The 24,379-nt window shown below is 39.2% G+C and overlaps 1 long non-coding RNA gene across 3 annotated transcripts in view; it reads right to left on the bottom strand.

Annotated features, from left to right (window-relative positions):
- Positions 1 to 537: 537 nt before the first annotated feature.
- Positions 538 to 24,379, bottom strand: part of LOC128659402 (uncharacterized) — a 35,980-nt gene continuing 12,138 nt past the window's right edge. Inside the window, exons 3-8 of one of the 3 annotated variants that reach the window (XR_008402366.1) lie at positions 19,064 to 19,206; positions 17,660 to 17,729; positions 17,128 to 17,232; positions 3,713 to 3,870; positions 3,189 to 3,354; positions 538 to 701 (exon numbers count right to left, since the gene is read on the bottom strand). This is a non-coding gene — a long non-coding RNA (uncharacterized LOC128659402). The remainder of the gene's footprint in view (positions 702 to 3,188; positions 3,355 to 3,712; positions 3,871 to 17,127; positions 17,233 to 17,659; positions 17,730 to 19,063; positions 19,207 to 24,379) is intronic. The other 2 variants (XR_008402364.1, XR_008402365.1) reach the window with 2 other exon arrangements.

Here is a 24,379-nt window from a genome sequence, read left to right as displayed (position 1 = left end):
TCTCAAACTGATTTGTTCAGTATGACCCATCGTACTGCCAATCTGCGCCTATGGAGATTTTATGGCTACATGCTGGACTTTATACACTTATTAGCAATGGGTGTGGCTGAAACTCCTGAACTAAATTATAACAAGTATCTAAATACCTAAAATACACACCCACACATACATTTATTTTTTTAAATATATATTACACACACACACACGTACAAATACATGTATATATAAATACAATATATTTTTTAATATAAAATATATTTTAATATATAGTTACCATTTTTCCCTGCCTGTATCTTTGGGTGTTATTAAAAAACGTTTACACCTTAGTCAATAGCTGTGCTATTGAAAAACTGAGCTGTGCTGTGGGTGGCCCAAGGCGCTTAGGCTAGTACCGAGGTAAAAATAAATAAATTTAAACTGATGAAAATGGTCGCCTTTATTTTAAGTGATGCTAATTCTAGTGTTTCATAAATAGTAGGATTTATCCTCACTTTAATGCATACCCATATAAATAATAAAAACACGATAACAAACATGTAAGATCAGTCACAGCTTTATTAATAGAACAGATAATCAGCATTTTATTAAATAGCCAGGTTTATAGTTCAAACAGGAACGCCAAGGACAATCCCTTTCCATGGGTACACGAGTTGTGAGAGCAGCTTTTACGCAAAACACACGGACTCCAGCTGTTAAAACACCTGCAAAACAAAAAAGGGAGAATATAGAACAAAATGTAAAGTTATTCCTACAAACCCTAGAGAATAACATACAGTAGACATAGTGTACAATTTTCTCCTCAACTGCATCCATTTAAATATGTTGTATTCAAGGAACACCTACAACTGGTATCAACCTCTGAATTCAGCAATATGCATTTTTCCGTTGAACCCCTTAACTAACAAACAGTGCCGTACAGGCGCAGTAGTTGTTTAGCGTTTAAGGATGCTGCTGTCCTGGGCTCTTTCTGCGGCGAGATTGCTCTATTCTGCATGTCCGACTCAAGATCAGAGCCGTGTGAATCCTACACTGCACAAAAAATAAAAATCTTACACTGCAGCCAAACTTAATCTTACAAGCTATGTGATTAACCCCTACACTGTCAGGAATTTCAGAAGTCAGTGCACAGCTGCAATTAACACCTCCTAATCACCAAAAGGCAATGTCAAAGACCTGGAGGTCTGCTATTCCTAAACAGCCATTTGTGTTATTACTGCATACGCGATCTGAAAATAAATTTCAGTGAGAAACCCAAAGTTTGAGAAAAGGTCTTTTTTTAATATGATCACATTATATATAGTTTTGATAGGTAAATAAAAAAACACAAAGGCTCTTTTTCTGTTTAAATGGAGCAAAACTGCTCTGGCCTTTTGAGTAAGTTTTTGATTGAAATTCCTGATCCTTAAAAAGGGTTAACTAACTCATTCACAAAATTTTAAATTGAATCACATACAAATAACTGCTGACAAGTCAACTTGATATGCAGCATCCCGTTTGTGTAAAGATTATTTTCATATGCCGAGGAAGGGGATGGGGGGAGTGTCTGCTTTCACTGAGTGTCCCTGTCAACCTAATCAAAAGCGCTAAACGAAAAGCCTCTAAGTTATTAAACTGTTTTATACTGGATTTTTAGATCAGCATCTGTGCATATTCTTTATAGTAGTGTCTATTACATTTAGTTATATGAAAATGGGGATAATACTGTCCCTTTAAGGATGGCTATTTAGAGTGTAATTGATTTGGGATTTAGCTGCCGATTGTTGGCTGCACATAAAGATCTTTGTTATTGGCTTACTGTGTTTAGCTAGCTGGTTACCAGTTTTGCATTGCTGCTCATTCAATAAAGGATACCAAGAGAATGAATAACAAAATGTATAAGTAAATTGGAAAAGTTAGAGATGTATGTTCTAATAAAAAAAAAAGGGATATTTATTTAAGCCACTTTTAGAGTCATCTGCACCAAGTTCATACTTTACGGTTATCTTGTGGGATTTAAAAAAAAAAAAAAAAAAAAATCGCAGTAAACTTTCTTTAAATGGAGAACTGAAATAAAAAGGACATCTAAGGCGCATGAGCCCTTGCTAGTCCTGGGACAAGCATTCAGATGGTCTATAATGGGATGAGGCTACCAAAGACACAGAGGTAACAGTCATTTTTTACAGAGATACTAAGGTTATATTTTATAGTCAGCCTTTTACAGATTTGCTACATCACTTTCTAATGATTCAGCATTTGGGTTATGTCTCTTTAAAAGTACAACTCCATCAGCTCTAAACCGTTTGTCCTAATATAGAATTAAAGGGACACTCAAGTCAAAATAAAACTAATGATTCAGAAATAGCATGCAGTTTTAAGACATCACATTTTGCACAGTCTTTTTATATTCACACTTTCTGGGGAACAAGCCCCTATTGAGCATGTGCACAAGCTCACAGGGTATGCGTATAATTTTTCTTTTTAAGAGCATGTCCGTAGGCTCAATGTGCCCATGTCTTAAGCACTGCATGGCACAAGGGTTTGCAACAATGCTCAAGACATACGCTCTTGAGCCTACCTCATCATGCGCTTATGAAAAGAAGTTTAAGCAAAAAAGGAGTGAGATAGATTTCCCATATTTAAGCCCAACATTTTATTCATAACAATCATACAGAATATATAGAACATACATATTATACATAATTATATTGTACAATAGATAACCAAACTGAAATCTGATTAGCTTCCCATGATCACAGACAGTGAGAGCAGCCGCACTCTACTCTCACTATCCATGAACACTTCAGCAGACACAGAATTCAATGTGTGAAGGTACCATACTACACATAACTTTATACATAATATATAGTACATACATTTTAAACATAATAAATAATAATAATAATAATTATTATACATAATAAAATATATTATACAGACCATACTAAATATAAATAATATATTATACATAATTATATTCTACAAAATATTGTACAATAGATAACCAAACAAAATGAAATCTTCCCATGATCACAGACAGTGAGAGCAGTCCGTACTCAACTCTCACTATCCATGAACACTTCAGCAGACACAGAATTCAATGTGTTCAGTTACCATGCTACAAATTATAACTTTATACAGAATAATAATAATATATTATACAAAACATACTAAATATACATATTATATATAATAATAATAAAACATTATACATATCATATACCAATGTGGCGTTCTAAACACGTCTGAGGACTGATGAATCTGGTTGAATCCTTGCCATACTTGAATGTGGTCCCAGCGAAATCTCATCTTGTGTAGCAGATCTTGAGCAGCAGATGTGTCCTTTTCATGCAGCAAACAGCAGCTTGACCGGATAACCTTAAACAAAATGTTAAAGGGAGATGCACAGGAGACAGAAATACATTCACAACAGACAAAGAAAAAATAATGCCAAAAGGCATTTGGAGGTACAGATTGGAATCTGCCTACCTTTCCATGATCACAGGAGGTGAGAGCAGTCGGCCGCACTGTCCCCACTGCCTGTGAACACAGTTGTCAAACACAGAATACAATGTATACCTACTGCCTTTGTTGTGGCAAATGAACAAACATCAAATCATAAAAACCTTAGCTTAACAGCAGCATTAGGTTTCTGCTTAATAATTTATAAAGCAGTTTGTTACAAAATTGAATCTAATATGGGAAAGGCAACAGTAGCCCCAGACTCTGTCCTTACCAACTTGCAGCCTGGATGTGAGGTTTTTGTCAACATTCTACACCTTCTCTCATTTGCCAGTAGTCTAGTGATTGGACAGAAGCATTTCTTCAGCAGACGCAGTTGGAGGTGAAGATCTCTCTTTATACATTATGGCCCCTCGCTTCACATTGCTAGATCTGTTGAGAGGAAACAAACTTTCAGTTTTTTTTTAGCTATCCCTAAAATGCAAATACAGAGATTGGGGTGTAATGAAGTGTGCTTCTCGCACTGCATGATAAACAACAAAAATATGATCATTCATGTACAGATTATAAGAACAACACTCCCCCCCCCCCCCCACAATATCTGTCTAAAAGGTCATGGAAAGAAAGTATTTTCTATCTTTCACATCTGTTACCCAACGGTGTGTATATATGTTAACATAACAAGAGTGACATATGGACACAGGAAAAAAATAAAACACGTAAGAAAATACAGTAATATTTTAACTTGAACATGGTTTTAAAATGTAACTCTAGGATGCTTGACTTATAAATTAAACGTTCACAGCTACAATATATAATTTTAAAGGGACACTGAACCCAAATTTTTTATTTCAGGATTCAGATACAGCATTACATTTTAAGCAACTTTCTAATTTACTCCTATTATCATATTTTCTTTATTCTCTTGGTATATTTATTCGAAATGCAAGAATGTAAGTTTAGATGCCGGCCCATTATTGGTGAACAACCTGGGTTGTCCTTGCTGATTGGTGGATAAATTCATCCACCAATAAAGAAGTGCTGTCCAGAGTACTGAACCAAGAAAAAGCTTAGAGGCCTTTTCTTAAACAAAAATAGCAAGAGAACAACGAAAAATTGATAAAAACAGAATTTATGCTTACCTGATAAATTACTTTCTCCAACGGTGTGTCCGGTCCACGGCGTCATCCTTACTTGTGGGATATTCTCTTCCCCAACAGGAAATGGCAAAGAGTCCCAGCAAAGCTGGTCACATGATCCCTCCTAGGCTCCGCCCACCCCAGTCATTCGACCGACGGACAGGAGGAAATATATATAGGAGAAATCATATGATACCGTGGTGACTGTAGTTAGAGAAAATAATTAATCAGACCTGATTAAAAAACCAGGGCAGGCCGTGGACCGGACACACCGCTGGAGAAAGTAATTTATCAGGTAAGCATAAATTCTGTTTTCTCCAACATAGGTGTGTCCGGTCCACGGCGTCATCCTTACTTGTGAGAACCAATACCAAAGCTTTAGGACACGGATGAAGGGAGGGAGCAAATCAGGTCACCTAAATGGAAGGCACCACGGCTTGCAAAACCTTTCTCCCAAAAATAGCCTCCGAAGAAGCAAAAGTATCAAATTTGTAAAATTTGGCAAAAGTGTGCAGTGAAGACCAAGTCGCTGCCTTACATATCTGATCAACAGAAGCCTCGTTCTTGAAGGCCCATGTGGAAGCCACAGCCCTAGTGGAGTGAGCTGTGATTCGTTCAGGAGGCTGCCGTCCGGCAGTCTCATAAGCCAAACGGATGTTTTTAAGCCAAAAGGAAAGAGAGGTGGAAGTCGCTTTTTGACCTCTCCTTTTACCAGAATAAACAACAAACAAGGATGATGTTTGTCTGAAATCTTTAGTAGCCTCTAAATAGAATTTTAGAGCACGGACAACGTCCAAATTGTGTAACAAACGCTCCTTCTTTGAAACTGGATTCGGACACAAAGAAGGTACAACTATCTCCTGGTTAATATTTTTGTTAGAAACAACTTTAGGAAGAAAACCAGGCTTAGTACGCAAAACCACCTTATCTGCATGGAACACCAGATAAGGAGGAGAACACTGCAGAGCAGATAACTCTGAAACTCTTCTAGCAGAAGAGATTGCAACCAAAAACAAAACTTTCCAAGATAGTAACTTAATATCTACGGAATGTAAGGGTTCAAACGGAACCCCTTGAAGAACTGAAAGAACTAGATTTAAACTCCAGGGAGGAGTCAAAGGTCTGTAAACAGGCTTGATCCTAACCAGAGCCTGAACAAATGCTTGAACATCTGGCATAGCTGCCAGTCGTTTGTGTAGTAAGACAGATAAAGCAGAGATCTGTCCCTTTAGAGAACTTGCAGATAATCCTTTCTCCAAACCTTCTTGTAGAAAGGAGAGAATCTTAGGAATCTTTATCTTGTTCCATGGCAATCCTTTGGATTCACACCAACAGATATATTTTTTCCATATTTTAATGGTAAATTTTTCTAGTTACAGGCTTTCTAGCCTGAATCAGAGTATCTATTACAGAATCTGAAAACCCACGCTTTGATAAAATCAAGCGTTCAATCTCCAAGCCGTCAGCTGGAGAGAAACCAGATTCGGATGTTCGAATGGACCTTGAACAAGAAGGTCCTGTCTCAAAGGTAGCTTCCATGGTGGAGCCGATGACATATTCACCAGGTCTGCATACCAAGTCCTGCGTGGCCACGCAGGAGCTATCAAGATCACCGAAGCCCTCTCCTGATTGATCCTGGCTACCAGCCTGGGAATGAGAGGAAACGGTGGGAATACATAAGCTAGGTTGAAGGTCCAAGGTGCTACTAGTGCATCTACTAGAGTCGCCTTGGGATCCCTGGATCTGGACCCGTAGCAAGGAACCTTGAAGTTCTGACGAGACGCCATCAGATCCATGTCTGGAATGCCCCATAATTGAGTTATTTGGGCAAAGATTTCCGGATGGAGTTCCCACTCCCCCGGATGGAATGTCTGACGACTCAGAAAATCCGCTTCCCAATTTTCCACTCCTGGGATGTGGATCGCAGACAAGTGGCAGGAGTGATCCTCTGCCCATTGAATTATTTTGGTCACTTCTTCCATCGCCAGGGAACTCCTTGTTCCCCCCTGATGATTGATATATGCAACAGTCATGTTGTCTGATTGAAACCTTATGAATTTGGCCTTTGCTAGTTGAGGCCAAGCTTTGAGAGCATTGAATATCGCTCTCAGTTCCAGAATGTTTATCGGGAGAAGAGATTCTTCCCAAGACCATAGACCCTGAGCTTTCAGGGATTCCCAGACCGTGCCCCAGCCCACCAGGCTGGCGTCGGTCGTGACAATGACCCACTCTGGTCTGCGGAAGCTCATTCCCTGTGACAGATTGTCCAGGGTCAGCCACCAACGGAGTGAATCTCTGGTCTTTTGATCTACTTGAATCGTCTGAGACAAGTCTGTATAATCCCCATTCCACTGTCTGAGCATGGTCTTAGATGAATTCATGCAAAAGGAACTATGTCCATTGTTGCAACCATCAATCCTATTACTTCCATGCACTGCGCTATGGAAGGACGAAGAACAGAATGAAGTACTTGACAAGAGCTTAGAAGTTTTGATTTCCTCATTTCTAAGGAATCTATTATTGTTCCCAAGAAGGGAACTCTTGTTGACGGGGACAGAGAACTTTTTTCTTTGTTCACCTTCCATCCATGAGATCTGAGAAAGGCTAGGACGATGTCCGTATGAGCCTTCGCTTTTGACAGAGACAACGCTTGAATCAGGATGTCGTCCAAGTAAGGTACTACTGCAATGCCCCTTGGTCTTAGAACCGCTAGAAGGGACCCTAGTACCTTTGTGAAAATCCTTGGAGCAGTGGCTAATCCGAATGGAAGTGCCACAAACTGGTAATGCTTGTCCAGAAAAGCGAACCTTAGGAACTGATGATGTTCCTTGTGGATAGGAATATGTAGGTACGCATTCTTTAAATCCACGGTAGTCATAAATTGATTTTCCTGGATAGTAGGTAGGATCGTTCGAATAGTTTCCATTTTGAACGATGGTACCCTGAGAAATTTGTTTAGGATCTTGAGATCCAAAATTGGTCTGAATGTTCCCTCTTTTTTGGGAACTATGAACAGGTTGGAATAAAAACCCATCCCTTGTTCTCTTATTGGAACTGGATGAATCACTCCCATCTTTAACAGGTCTTCTACACAATGTAAGAATGCCTGTCTTTTTATTTGGTTTGAAGATAATTGAGACCTGTGGAACCTTCCCCTTGGGGGTAGTTCCTTGAATTCCAGGAGATAACCTTGAGAAACTATTTCTAGCGCCCAAGGATCCTGAACATCTCTTGCCCAAGCCTGAGCAAAGAGAGAAAGTCTGCCCCCCACCAGATCCGGTCCCGGATTTGGGGCTATCCCTTCATGCTGTTTTGGTAGCAGTGGTAGGCTTCTTGGCCTGCTTACCCTTGTTCCAGCCTTGCATTGGTTTCCATGCTGGTTTGGGTTGTGAAGTATTACCCTCTTGCTTAGAGGATGTAGAATTAGAGGCTGGTCCGTTTCTGCGAAAGGGACGAAAATTAGGCTTATTTTTAGCCTTAAAAGACCTATCCTGTGGGAGGGCGTGGCCCTTTCCCCCAGTGATGTCTGAAATAATCTCTTTCAAATCAGGTCCAAATAATGTTTTACCCTTGAAAGGAATGTTAAGCAATTTTGTCTTGGAAGACACATCCGCTGACCAAGACTTTAGCCAAAGCGCTCTGCGCGCCACGATAGCAAACCCTGAATTTTTCGCCGCTAATCTAGCTAATTGCAAAGCGGCATCTAAAATAAGAGTTAGCCAATTTAAGTGCTTGAACTCTGTCCATAACCTCCTCATACGAAGATTCTTTATTGAGCGACTTTTCTAGTTCCTCGAACCAGAAACACGCTGCCGTAGTGACAGGAACAATGCATGAAATTGGTTGTAGAAGGTAACCTTGCTGAACAAAAATCTTTTTAAGCAAACCCTCTAATTTTTTATCCATAGGATCTTTGAAAGCACAACTATCTTCGATAGGAATAGTAGTGCGTTTGTTTAGAGTAGAAACCGCCCCCTCGACCTTGGGAACTGTCTGCCATAAGTCCTTTCTGGGGTCGACTATAGGAAATAATTTCTTAAATATAGGGGGGGGGGGGACAAAAGGTATGCCGGGCCTTTCCCACTCTTTATTTACTATGTCCGCCACCCGCTTGGGTATAGGAAAAGCGTCGGGGGGCACCGGAACCTCTAGGAACTTGTCCATCTTACATAACTTCTCTGGAATGACCAAATTGTCACAATCATCCAGAGTAGATAATACCTCCTTAAGCAGTGCGTGGAGATGTTCTAATTTAAATTTAAATGTCACAACATCAGGTTCAGCTTGATGAGAAATCTTTCCTGAATCTGAAATTTCTCCCTCAGACAAAACCTCCCTCATGGCCCCTTCAGATTGGTGTGAGGGTATGACAGAACAATTATCATCAGCGTCCTCTTGCTCTTCAGTGTTTAAAACAGAGCAATCGCGCTTTCTCTGATAAGTAGGCCTTTTGGATAAAAGATTTGCTATAGAGTTATCCATTACAGCCGTTAATTGTTGCATGGAAATAAGTATTGGCGCACTAGATGTACTAGGGGCCTCCTGTGTGGGCATAACTGGTGTAGACACAGTAGGGGATGATGTAGTATGTTTACTCCCCTCATTTGAGGAATCATCTTGGGCAATATCATTATCTGTGGCATTACTGTCCTTACTTTGTTTGGACACTATGGCACAATTATAACAAATTTAAATGGGGAGACACATTGGCTTTCATACATATAGAACATAGCTTATTTGATGGTACAGACATGTTAAACAGGCTTAAACTTGTCAACAAAGCACAAAAAACGTTTTAAAATAAAAACGTTACTGTCACTTTAAATTTCAAACTGAAAACACTTTATTACTGAATATGTGAAAAAGTATGAAGGAATTGTTCAAAATTCACCAAAATTTCACCACAGTGTCTTAAAGCATTAAAAGTATTGCACACCAAATTTCAGAGCTTTAACCCTTAAAATAACGGAACCGGAGCCGTTTTTACATTTAACCCCTATACAGTCCCAGCTATATGCTTTGCTGAGACCCAACCAAGCCCAGAGGGGAATACGATACCAAATGATGCCTTCTATAAGCTTTTTCAGTGATTCTTAGCTCCTCACACATGCATCTGCATGCCTTGCTCTCCAAAAACAACTGCGCATTAGTGGCGCGAAAATGAGGCTCTGTCTATAACTAGAAAAGGCCTCCATCTGAAAAAGGTGTCCAACACAGTGCCTGCCGTTTTTCTAAACAATCCCCAAGATTATAATAACCATTATTAGTTAGAATCTGCATAATATGCCTAGTAAAGCAATCGTTTTAGCCCAGAAAAATGTCTACCAGTTTTTGAAGCCCTTTATTCTTTTAAGTTTAACTAAGAAAATGGCTTACCGGTCCCCATGAGGGGAAATGACAGCCTTCCAGCATTACATGGTCTTGTTAGAAATATGGCTAGTCATACCTTGAGCAGAAAGGTCTGCTAACTGTTTCCCCCAACTGAAGTTACTTCATCTCAACAGTCCTGTGTGGAAACAGCAATCGATTTTAGTAACTGTCTGCTAAAATCATCTTCCTCTTACAAACAGAAATCTTCATCCTTTTTCTGTTTCAGAGTAAATAGTACATACCAGCACTATTTTAAAATAACAAACACTTGATAGAAGAATAAAAACTACATTTAAACACCAAAAAAACTCTTAACCATCTCCGTGGAGATGTTGCCTGTGCAACGGCAAAGAGAATGACTGGGGTGGGCGGAGCCTATGAGGGATCATGTGACCAGCTTTGCTGGGACTCTTTGCCATTTCCTGTTGGGGAAGAGAATATCCCACAAGTAAGGATGACGCCGTGGACCGGACACACCAATGTTGGAGAAAAGGAGTAAATTGCATGCTCTATCTGTATCGCAAAAGAAATTTGGATTCATTGTCCCTTTAAACAACTTTCCAATTTATTTCCATTACCAAATTTGCTTTGTTTTTTTGGTATCCTTTGTTAAAGAATAAAGCCAAGTCGGCTGAAAGGAACCCAGGAGTGTTCACATAAAATACAAAGTCTGTCAAAAGAACTGAAATAAGGGGAATTCTGCAGAAGCTTAGATACAAGGTAATCCCAGAGGTAAAAAAAAAAAAAAAGTCACCTAAAAATGTTATCCAATTTAAATTGTTGTCAATGATCCCTTTTACCTGCTGGAGTGCATTTAATTGTTTCTAAGTAACTCCTTTACCCCTATTTTGGCATTTGAAATAGTTTATTTAGCTTGTGGTTTCCCAACCTATACTGAAAGTTTTGATACTGGAGTCTCTGCTATTGAATAGCCCAAGTAAACACAGCCAGCAGAAGAAATGACACTCACAGTGGGGTGCAGGATAGTAAAGTAATAAAATGATCATTTTCCATTGTTCCCTTTATGTATTGAGCTTTAGTATTCCAGACTAAGATAAGGAAGCAAGTGTGTGTACACAAAGTGATAACATAATGAGCTAGGATATTACCTGAAGAAGCTCAAACCATTGTAATAGGCTGTGGTTTAAAAGCACAAAATCAGCTACTCCATATTCACAAATAAAATGTGTGAGAAGTTGCATTTTTAGGTTTATCTTCTGCAGCTGGTATAAACAAGTCATTGAAAATACATTAATATAAAAACTATTTAACAGTGTACTGTCCCTTTAAGTTTTTGTTTTTTAACCACTGGCTGTTATGATCTCATGTGCAAGCAAGTACATTGAACATTTACATTAATAAATAGCTGCCTATGCTCGTCAACCTTGCTTAAGACGCTAAAACATTTGTTTCATCTTTGAAAAAAAAAAAAAAAACAACCAAAAAAACCTATATTGCCCCAGAACATACTATTTAATGCCCCTTTAAGAAACAAGATAAATATGACTATCAAATTCTTCCCCTATTCCTTTAAAGGGGCACTGGACACAATTTTGTTCTTTCGAGATTCAGATAGAGCATGCAATTTTAAGAAACTTTCTAATTTACTCCTAGTATCAATTTCTTTGTTCTCTTGCAATCTTTATTTGAAAAAGGCATCTGTTTTTTTGTTCAGACCTCTGGACAACTTATCGGTGGAAGAATTTATCCACCAATCAGCAAGGACAACCCAGGTTGTTCCCCAAAAAGGGACTGGCATCTAAACTTACATTTTAAATAAAGATACCAAGAGAAAAAACATAATTTATGCAAGAACTTACCTGATAAATTAATTTCTTTCATATTGGCAAGAGTCCATGAGCTAGTGACATATGACATGGGATATACAATCCTACCAGGAGGGGCAAAGTTTCCCAAACCTCAAAATGCCTATAAATACACCCCTCACCACACCCACAATTCAGTTTAACGAATAGCCAAGCAGTGGGGTGATAAAAGGAGTAGAAAGCATCAAAAGAAATTTGGAAATAATTGTGCTTTATACAAAAATAAAAAAAAATAAAAAAAAAATCATAACCACTATAAAAAGGGTTGGCCTCATGGACTAAGTTCTTACATGTTTTCTTTCATGTAATTGGCAAGAGTCCATGAGCTAGTAACATATGGGATATCAATACCCAAGATGTGGATCTTCCACTCAAGAGTCACTAGAGAGGGAGGGAATAAAAACCGCCATATTCCGCTGAAAAACTTAATCCACAACCCAAAAAAATAAATCAAAAGCAGAAGAATCAAACTGAAACAGCTGCCTGAAGAACTTTTCGAACAAAAACTGCAAATACATCAAAACGGTAGAATTTAGTAAATGTATGCGAAGAGGACCAAGTTGCCGCTTTGCAAACCTGATCAACTGAAGCTTCATTCTTAAAAGCCCACGAAGTGGAGACCGATCTAGTAGAATGAGCTGTAATTCTCTGAGGCGGGACCTGACCCGACTCCAAATAAGCTTGATGAATCAAAAGTTTCAACCAAGAAGCCAAGGAAATAGCAGAAGCCGTCTGACCTTTCCTAGGACCAGAAAATAAAACAAATAGACTGGAAGCCTTCCTGAAATCTTTAGTAGCTTCCACATAATATTTCAAAGCTCTCACCACATCCAAAGAATGTAAGGATCTTCTTAAAGAATTCTTAGGATTAGGACACAAGGAAGGGACAACAATATCTCTACTTATGTTTTTAGAATTCACAACCTTAGGTAAAAATTTAAATGAAGTCCACAAAACCGCCTTATCCTGATGACAAATCAGAAAAGGAGATTCACAAGAGCAGATAGCTCAGAAACTCTTCTAGCAGAAGAGATGGCCAAAAGAAACAACACTTTCCAAGAAAGTAGTTTAATGTCTAAAGAATGCATAGGTTCAAATGGAGGAGCCTGTAAAGCCTTCAGAACCAAATTAAGACTCCAAGGAGGAGAAATTGACTTAATGACAGGCTTAATACGAATTAAAGCCTGTACAAAACAGTGTATATCAGGAAATATAGCAATCTTGCTGTGAAATAAAACAGAAAGAGCGGAGATTCGTCCTTTCAAGGAACTTGCAGACAAACCCTTATCCAAACCATCCTGAAGAAACTGTAAAATTCTAGGAATTCTAAAAGAATGCCAGGAGATTTAATGAGAATTACACCATGAGATGTAATTCTTCCAAACTCTATAATAAATCTTTCTAGAGACAGATTTACAAGCTTGTAACATAGTATTAATCACTGAGTCAGAGAAACCTCTATGACTTAGAACTAAGTGTTCAATTTCCATACCTTCAAATTTAATGATTTGAGATCCTGATGTAAAAACGGACCCTGAGATAGTAAGTCCGGCCGTAACGGAAGTGGCCAAGGCGGGCAACTGGACATCCGAACCAGATCCGCATACCAAAACCTGTGTGGCCATGCTGGAGCCACCAGCAACACAAATGATTGTTCCATGATGATTTTGGAGATCACTATTGGAAGGAGAACTAGAGGCGGGAAGATGTAAGCAGGATGATAACACCAAGGAAGTGTCAGCGCATCCACTGCTTCCGCCTGAACATCCCTGGACCTGGACAGGTATCTGGGAAGTTTCTGGTTTAGATGAGAGGCTATGAGATCTATCTCTGGAAGACCCCCCCATCTGAACAATCTGAGAAAACACATCTGGATGGAGAGACCACTCCCCTGGATGTAAAGTCTGGTGGCTGAGATAATCCGCCTTCCAATTGTCTACACCTGGGAAATGCACCGCAGAGATTAGACAGGAGCTGGATTCCGCCCAAGCAAGTAGCCGAGATACTTCTTTCATAGCTTGGGGACTGAGTCCCACCCTGATGATAGACATAAGCCACAGTTGTGATATGGTCTGTCTGAAAACAAATGAACGGTTCTCTCTTTAGCAGAGGCCAGAACTGAAGAGCCCTGAGAATTGCACAGAGTTCTAAAATATTTATTGGTAATCTCTCTTGAGATTTCCAAACCCCTTGTGCTGTCAGAGATCCCCAAACAGCTCCCCAACCTGAAAGACTCATCTGTTGAGATCACAGTCCAGGTTGGACGAACAAAAGAAGCCCCTTGAACCAAACGATGGTGATCTATCCACCATGTCAGAGTGTCGTACATTGGGATTCAAGGATATTAATTGTGATATATTTGTATAATCCCTGCACCATTGATTCAGCATACAATGCTCTGAATCCAATGATTTTGGACAGATTTTATCCAAAAATCTTTGAAAAACCTTAATCTGCCCCCTACCAGCTGAGCTGGAATGAGGGCCGCACCTTCATGCAGACTTAGGTTTCCTACATGGCTTGGATTTATTCCAATTTAAGGAAGGCTTTCAATTGGAAGCAGATTCCTTGGGGGGAGGATTGAGTTTTTGTTCCTTATTCTGACGAAAGGAACGAAAATGGTTAGGTTAAAAAAACCTAAGGGTAAATCTAAGGCTTCTGAGGCAGAAAAAATCCTTTTCCCCCCAGTGATAGTTTAAATAAAAGAATCCAACTGAGAACCAAATAAATTATTACCTTGGAAAGAAAGAGATAGTAATCTAGATTTAGATGTCATATCAGCATTCCAAGATTTAAGTCACAAAGCTCTTCTAGCTAATAAAGCTAAAGACATGGATTTAACATCAATTTTGATATAAAAAATGGCATCACAAATAAAATGATTAGCATGTTGCAGTAAGCGAATAATGCTAGATATGTCAGAATCCAATTCTTGTTGTAAATTCTCCAACCAGAAAGTTGATGCAGCCGCAACATCACCTAAAGAAATAGCAGGTCTGAGAAGATGACCTGAATATAAATAGGCCTTCCTTAGATAAGATTCAAGCTTCCTATCTAAAGGATCCTTAAAGGAAGTACTATCTTCCATAGGAATAGTGGTACGTTTAGCAAGAGTAGAAATAGCCCCATCAACTTTGGGGATTTTTTCCCAAAACTCTATAGATTTTGCTGGTAAAGGAAACTATTTTTTAAACCTTGAAGAAGGAATAAAAGTACCTGGCTTATTCCATTCCCTAGAAATCATATCAGAAATAGCCTCAGGAAAAGGAAAAACCCCTGGAGAAACCACAGGAGGTTTAAAAACAGCATTTAAACGTTTATTGGACTGAATGTCAAAAGGACTGGCTACCTCAATATCCAAAGTAATTAACACTTCTTTTAATAAAGAACGCATATACTCTATTTTAAATAAATAAGTAGATTTGTCAGTGTCAATGTCTGAGGAAGGATCTTCCGTCTTGGATAGATCCTCATCAGAAGAGGATAAATTATTATGTTGTTGGTCATTTGAAATTTCATCAGCTAAATGAGAAGTTTTAAAAGACCTTTTACGTTTATTAGAAGGTGGAAATGCAGACAAAACCTTCAGAATAGAATCAGAAACAAATTCAAAATTTACAGGTATATCATGCACATTAGAAGTTGAAGGAACTGCAACTGGCAATGTACCATTACTGATGGAAACGGTATCTGCATGTAAAAGTTTATCATGACAACAATTACAAATGACATTCAGTGAAATAATTTCTACAATTTTACAACAAATGCACTTAGCTTTGGTAGAACCGATGTCAGCCAGCAATGTTCCAGCAGAAACTTCTGAGACAGGATCAGATTGGGACATCTTGCACAATGTATGAGAAAAAACATAATATAAAGCAAAATTATCCATTTCCTTATATGACAGTTTCAGGAATGGGAAAAAATGCAATAGCATAAGCCTCTGAAAGAGAACAAAAAGGAAGAGGCAAACATACGAAAAAAGACTAAACCCCAGGTAAGAAAAACATTTCTTAAAAGGTTTATATTCCCCAAATATGAAACTGACAGTCTGCAGAACGAAATACATGAACCTGACTCATGGCAAATATAAGTACAATACATATATTTAGAACTTTATATAAAAGCAGAGAGTGCCAAACCATAGCTGAGAGTGTCTAAAGTAATGAAAACATACTTACCAAAAGACACCCATCCACATATAGCAGATAGCCAAACCAGTACTAAAACAGTTATTAGTAGAGGTAATGGTAAATTGAGAGTATATCGTCGATCTGAAAAGGGAGGGAGGAGATGAATCTCTACGACCGATAACAGAGAAACTATGAAATAGACCCCCGTTAGGGAAATCATCGTATTCAAATAAGTGATACTCCCTTCACGTCCCTCTGACATTCGCTGTACTCTGAGAGGAATCGGGCTTCAACAATGCTGAGAAGCACATATCAACGTAGAAATCTAAGCACAAACTTACTTCACCACCTCCATAGGAGGCAAAGTTTGTAAAACTGAATTGTGGGTATGGTGAGGGGTGTATTTATAGCCATTTTGAGGTTTGGGAAACTTTGCCCCTCCTGGTAGGATTGTATATCCCATATGTCATATGTCACTAGCTCATGGACTCCAATTACATGAAAGAAAAGAAAATTTGATAATAGGAGTAAATTAGAAAATGCTTAAAATGTCATGCTCTGAATCATGAAAGAAAAAAAATGTGGGTTTAGTGTCCCTTTAAGGATAAAAGTCTATCAAAATTAAAAAGTACAGTCCTACCACAAAAAGACACTACAAGGATAAGTGGACAACATTACAGGGTCATTGTAGTGGTAAAATTACATTAATTTGTTAGAATATGTCATTTTAAGGCTAGTGATCCTGCACCACTGTATGGGTTAAACACACAGTAGAAGTACTGCTTGGGACCCCCAGAGCAGTGCCGGTCCCAATCAGCAGCGCTTTCTGCTTGGGACTAGCAGTGCTCTGTGGGTCTTGAGCAGGACATTATTGTTGGTGATAAAAATGACATGCTCTAATGCTATGTGTTTAGTCCCAAGTAGATACAATCAGTATCACAACACAGATGTTTAACTAGCGCAACCAATTGGGACCAGCACTGTTTTGCAAGCCAAAGTACTTCTACTCTGTGTTTACTCCTTTGCGGGTTAAAACACACAATGCGGGGTTGCTAGTCTTAATTTGCCAATAACAAATTAGAGCATGTAATGATTTAACTATTATCATCACCATTTAATTATATTATGATAATATGTTTGCAACAAAAATGATCTACTGTTATACCGGAAACAGCTTGAATACTATGAATTTAATGTATTTTACAACAATTTAACTCTTACCTGTTGTAACAAAAGAGGCACAAACATTTCTTTTGACAAGTAACTAGACACTAAGTGTTGGCTGTATGTCAACTGGTGCTGTAGATCTGATAACTTTAGCATCACCTGCAGATACGGGGGAAAAAACAAAAAAAAAAAAACATACTACTTAACGTAATAAACAGGACATTGTGGTAAATTTGCATTGCCTATAGTTAATACTCAAGCAGATAATGCAGAGATAAAACACTTAGAAGAATGAACATAAAGTCTTAAGGGCTATATTCTGGGCTGTACAGCATATCTATTTAGTGGGTTTAAGTTGTTAGTTATCTGACCAAATGCTTCAAAACTACGGCCTAACACAGTCACTCCATATCATAATTTCATAAATGCAACAAAAATAAAATAAAGAGCATAAGAAGGGAAAGAAAAGCAAGATAAATCCAGAAGTCTATGGAATGGTATAAAAGGATCAGGAATTGGGTTAGTAAAGACTTGGTGATTATAGGCAGTGACAGAGCAATAATAAATGCAACAGTATAGAGTTTACCGTGAATGTTAGCTGTGCATTTTCTGGGTTGGGCTTGCATGGGACATATGATGGGGAGCATGACCTAAGGCTGAGGAGACAAACTTGTAATGTACCACAGTATATAACTAGCCTTGGGTAGCTTCAGCAGGGGCCCTCTGGTTAAACTTCCCAAAGACAGCTGCTATGAATAGCGTTTACTGTACTTACTGCTAATGAACAAGTATGGAGAGATCTTTGCCAAAGAGGAGTTACTTGGATATAGCATGTGTGAAGCAGTCATGTAGGAAAAGACAAGGGTCCTTAGAGTACTTTGAAAAAGGAGCGATAAGCCATTTTTTTAAGTGGTCATAATAAAGGTCAATGGAAATAATATCAATATTTTAATGAAAATTATACATTTAGGGATTATTATATCTTTACTGCATGTCCAAAGGCTTCAGAGACCATTTACAATCCACCATAGCTTTACAGCTGTACTCATGGGCACTGGGAGCAGGTGCGGACTGCTCTAAGTGTCCACAAGCACAGCTGCCACCATGACAGAGAGCTCACAGCAACGTCTGTCAATGACCATGATGGGCTTAAAAAGTACTTTAATAGAAGAAAATGCATGGGCTATTTTTATTTAATATAAACTATAAAGTCACAAACTTTACTTTGAAAAATAGGGAAAATTAAAAATGCTATATTAGAGGTAATACAATTATTTTATTTTAAAATATCATGCTCATAGGCGTCAAGAGACAATTTACAATCCACCATAGCTTTACAGCTGTATCCATGGGCACAGGCGCGCACTGCTCCACATGTCCATAAAAACAGCTGCCACCATGGGCAGAGAGCTCACTGTAACATCTGCCAGTGATCATGTTGGGTCTAACAGGACAGAAGAAAGTAAATTATGCTGTTAAGAAGCCATTGAAAATAAGGGGAGGGGGATAAAATGCCACGCTAGAGGCAGTAATTTATTTTAGACTATACATGCCCAAAGGCTTCAGAAACAGTTTACGCCCCACCATAGCCTTACAGCTGTAGCCACGGGCACCAGGAGCGGACTGCTCTTAGTGTCCGCAAACTACAGCTGCCACCATGTGCAGAGAGCTCACTGTAAAGTCTGCCAGTGACCATGTTGGGACTGTCAGGAGGGAAGAAAGTAAATTATGCTGTTAAGCAGTCTTTGAAAATAGGGGGAAATAAAATATAATCCTAGGGGTAGAAATTATTTTAGACTAGTCACATGTCCAGAGGATTCAGAAACAGTTTACGCCCCACCATAGCTTTACAGCTGTAGTCACGGGCACCAGGAGCAGGTGCGGACTGCTCTTAGTGTCCGCAAACTACAGCTGCCACCATGTGCAGAGAGCTCACTATAACATCTGCCAGTGACCATGTGACACCTACATATTAATAACCTGTACTTACCTGCAAACTGGTCTCACAGCCTTGTGGAAGAAAATTAAGCTGTCATATGCTTGAAGTTTCCATAAAGCCATTCTGCCATGCCATCATCCGTCTCTAACCACTGGAGCCATTTTTTAACTGGACAGATATTCCAAATAAGCCAGCTAGAAGAGACAAAACAGACAATACATTTACATTTTAGATTCCAATTAGAGAAGTAGCCTAGCAGAGGTAGTCTGGATATGGCAACAGTATAAAAAGGGATTATAATAATTTGAGAAACCATTCTTTAGCTTGTGAGAGAGATACATATATTAAAAAACCAAACACACACCATGCAACCACACTCAACATACTTAAAGGGACAGTGTACTAAAAAATGTTCTCCCCTTTAATTTGTTCGAAATTATCTATTTTACCTGCTGGAGTGCATTGCATTGTTTACAAGTAGCTAGTTTAGCCCTTATTTTGGCATTTGAAATAGCTGATTTAGCCTGTGGTATCCCAACCTATACTGAAAGTTTTTGGACTTAAAAAGGACAGTCATTTTGGGAACAAAAACCATTTAAAAAATTAAACTTGTCGGGGGCGGAGCGAGGTCAAGCTGGAAATGGCCGCAAAAGACTGAAGCTCTGAGCAGGTTAGACGAGCCTTAGCCAAAAAAGAATAGTCGGACTCTGAAATACAGGACCATTTAATGGCATTTCACCTACCCACACCTGGGTGAAAGGCAGGTGCAAGAAAAATTCCGACCACAAAAGTGGGAGGGGGAATGTAAAGGGATACCGCTGTGTAGGCCCAAGCCCTGACAGCCTGTAAAACCGGAGGGGAGCAGGTTTGCAATTTTCACAGAGGGATGATAAGCTACATGGTTTACAATCTTAGGAGCTCTGGAGACCAAACACAAGCGACAGGTATGAAATACATCTGATCAGATCAATAAGCAAGGGGAAAACTGTGCATAAAAACTTAATGCTGCAGATTATAAGACGGCCCACGTGGCGCACGCTAGCTCCGACACTTTCATGTCCCCTATAACAGTCCTATACTTCTCCCATATGAGGATCATAAAGCACAATTTGTGGTGAACCTACTTACCCATAAATAAGCGCCAGTATACCAAATTTGGCCACTGGGGATGGCCTCGAAAAGACTCAATAGGCAGAACAAACCGAGTAAAGTATTAAAAAATCAAACAATCCTCACCTGTGCCTGTAAGCAGTTTTTTCCAGCCTCAAGAAAGCTCCCATAGGGAAATAGACAAAACCACAATGGAGACACAGCCCAATTCCATATCAGTGGCAATATCAAAAGAATATGCAGATCAGCTAAAACTGGACATTGCTAAGCTGCCTACCAAGGCTGACTTTGACGGTCTGAAAGACATAATACAATCTGAATTGTCTTCCATGAAACACGACAAAGGAGATAGGAAACAGGATAGAGTCCATAGAAGAAGCCCAAGATTCCACAGATAAAATAGTGGATTCTCTATCAACCCATGCCAGGGAGCAAGAAGCCTATATGGAAGCTATGGATGATAAACTAGAAGACCTCGACAACAGGGGCCGCAGAAACAATCTGAGGGTAAGAGGAACGCCAGAATCCATTACACCAGCAGAAATACCAGAATATCTACAAGGGCTGTTCAAGCACTTACAGAATGACCAACAGGCTCCTGACATGGAACTAGACAGGGCACACAGAGCCCTACGGCCCCCTCCACCACCGAATGCACCTCCACAAGATATTATTCTAAGGTTTTTGAGGTTCATAGATAAGGAGAAGATATGGCTTCAGGCAAGACAACCGAGACAAATAACATACCTAGACCACCATTTACAAATATTTCTAGACCTCAGCCCCATAACAGTGCAGAAAAGAAAGGAGGTCCGCTTCATAACTAAAGTATTACAGGAAAAGAATGTGAGATATAAGTGGTGCTATCCTTTTTGCCTACATGTGCAACACGAAGGAAGATCAGTGACATATAGATCGCCTAAAGATCTTTTAGTTCCCCAACTACAGCTGAAGAGAGGTCAAGTATGCCAACCGCTGCAACATCTTTCAGCAAGCAGGTAAATCAAAAGTCGACCTGGTCAACGGTCATAGCGAAGTATAGGAAGGAGAAAAGACCAAAGCCGACACCCTCGTCTAGCAGCGAACCAGGATGAATAACGGGACAGTGAATTTGTGGGTGAGATGATTCTATTTTGAACTTAGTGAAATGTCATCTAGGACTCTAAAATAAGTGATTTAGGACATATGGACATTGATAAATGTAAAAGAAAGGTTAATATTTGGTTTGAGTTTGTAAGTTACCCGGTTCTGTTAAAAGGTTAATTAACCCTTAACTAAAGCATGTATAAAAGAGTTATATCACAATTTGTTCTGTCCTGATATTGTGGATTTCGAAATTACCCCCAGAAATGTCTTAAATGGATATGCTTTCCATACCCTCCCTCCCCCACCCCCTAGTAATGTTTATATTGGCAAGAGGAGTCCACCAGCAATCCCCCCTAGCCGGGATCTACAGCACAAGATGAATTGTGCCCAGATTGTAATGTTTGAAATGTTTATATTGTATGGAGTGAATGCAGTTCTTTGCTTTATTGCCTTGAAAGTCTTAAACTACTGTTTTAAAGTTGCCACAGGTCAGAAGCTAATGCACGGTTGCCATGGTTGCCTTGAGAGGAAACACTACACAAATAAAGTACAAGTTAAGTTCCAAGTTTTAATTAAGTTTATATTTAGCCTATTTACCGAGTTAGATGACAGAAAACACACAGAATAGCCTTAACATTCTAACGGCAAACGCAAAAGGTCTTAATAGTCCCCACAAAAGAAGCATAGTGCTAAAAGACATAAAAGATAAAAGGGGGGACATAGTGTTTTTACAGGAAACCCATTTTGTGAAGGGTAGGGAACCTAAGACATTTAAATTTAAATATGGAGAATCGTTTTACGCATCTAATTCTTCCAAAACAAATGGGTTGGGAATCCTAATCAAAAGAAATATACCCTTCCAGCAGATTGAGGCACATAGGGACAGGGAAGGGAGATACTTGATTGTCATAGGTAAGCTATTTAACACGGTGGTGACCATGGTCTGCACTTATGCCCCTAACACCAGACAAGACGTATACTTTAAACATTTAACTAACTTACTATTAGAAGTGTCCAAAGGTACCCTAATTCTTGGAGGGGACTTCAACCTTACACTCGATCCCCACATGGACAATTCCAACCACACTTCATCCGTCCCTAACAAAATAATTAACACAACACGACAGTGTCTAAAAGATCTCACGGTTCACGATGCTTGGAGAGTGAAGTACCCGGACGAGAGAAAATTACACTTTTTATTCACACCCCCATGCCCGATACTCTCGCATTGACTACATTATGCTAGATGTTGCCAGCTTAGCTAGGGTAAAAGAACTCACTATTTATCCCAGAACATGGTCGGACCATTCGATGGTAGGCTGCACTATATACTGGCCCCTAATGAATACAATCTCACACACATGGAGACTAGATGATAACTTCATAAGGGATCCAGTCTATGCATTCAAAATAGAAAAAACAATAGCTGAATACTTTGCACTGAATCAAGCCTCCATATCAGATAACAGGTTCTTGTGGGAAGCACACAAATCAGTGGTTAGAGGCGAATTAATAAGCCTGAAAGCTCACAAAGTAAAGGAAGAAAGAATATATCTACATAATACTTTTAACAGGCTTTCAGAGCTAGAAAAACACAAACACTAACGATAATACATTACTGAAAGCAATAGAAGATTGTAGATCCACGATACAAGCCATTATAGATGAGTGCAAGCAACACGCAATAAAACTGGGACAAATATATTTTGAGGGTAACTAGAGCAGCTCACTATTTGCCAGAAAACTCAAAAGGAAAATTAACAAAGCATATATTTTACAGATAAAAGATACCAAGGGGAAAGACGTATACACGACTGCCCAAATAGCTGAGGCGTTCAGAACATATTATGAGCAATTATACAACATTAACAAAAGAGGGGAAAATCCACCACAATCGAAAAATAGCTTACTAATACAGGATTATCTAGAGAAACTAAATTTCCCCACACTGAGACAGGAACAGATAGAACAACTGGATAGCCCTTTCTCTTATGAGGAAATCAAGAAAGTAATAAAGGACCTGCCTACAGGGAAGGCCCCAGGCCCAGATGGTTACTCAAACAGTTACTACAAACAATACAAAGAAATTTTAATACTGCAACTATTAGACTTGTTTAACAGTTTAAGTGAGGAGAACCCATTTCTAGACACAAACCTGGAAGCTTATATAGTGGTCTTGCCTAAACCAGGCAAACCCCAAGACAGGGTGGAGAATTTCAGGCAATTTCACTATTGAATTCGGACCTCAAAATCTATGCAAAAATTCTATCCAACCGTTTAAATCAGGTAATGCCCCAGCTTATTAAGAATGACCAAGTGGGTTTCATTCAAAATAGAGAGGCCAAGGACAACACCGTTAGGGCAATATATCTCCTAGAATACACCCAGCAACAGAAACTGCCCCTGGTTTCAACAGACGAGGAGAAGGCGTTCGACCGCGTCTGTTGGACATTTCTCAGGGCCATATTACAAAAATTCCAATTGGGAAAGACCATCATATCAAGGATTTTCGCCCTTTACCATTCCCCCTCAGCTAAGGTCAGAGTCAATGGCCATCTGTCTCATCCATTCAGCATATCAAATGGGACCCGTCAGGGATGCCCATTATCCCCATTGTTGTTCGCCTGTGTAGTGGAAGCTTTGGCCTTGGCAGTTAGAGAAAAGTCCTCAATCCAGGGACTGGACATAGCAGGAACTACCCATAAGATCTTATTATATGCTGATGATATTTTATTTTTCCTTACTAATCCCGCAACCTCTATACCCTCCCTTTGTGATGAATAAATCTAAGTCGGAGATGCTTTTGCTAAACCATGATCCTCTACAATCCCAAAATATCTGTCAGCTATGTCCATTCAAAAGAAGAGAATTCCCTGAAATACCTAGGCATATACTTAGCTCCAACAATTGACGAAATGTTTCAATTAAATTATGTTCCCATCCAACAAAAGATCATAGCAGATCTCTCAGCCTGGAGATCAAAGAATATCTCCTGGCTAGGGAGAATCACAGTCCTAAAAATGAATGTCCTTCCAAGGTTATTATACATCTTTCAAACCCTTCCCATCCCCACACCCAGGAACTTCACTAACTTATTACAATCCAAGCTATTAGCATACGTATGGGAAAATAGGCCAGCAAGGATCAATAAGCAACTAATGTGTATGCCAA

Source organism: Bombina bombina, chromosome 5, assembly GCF_027579735.1.
Source record: "Bombina bombina isolate aBomBom1 chromosome 5, aBomBom1.pri, whole genome shotgun sequence".
Lineage (NCBI taxonomy): Eukaryota > Metazoa > Chordata > Amphibia > Anura > Bombinatoridae > Bombina > Bombina bombina.
The sequence above is the reverse complement of the archived record's forward strand: the minus strand, read 5'-3'. Positions and strand labels throughout refer to the sequence as shown.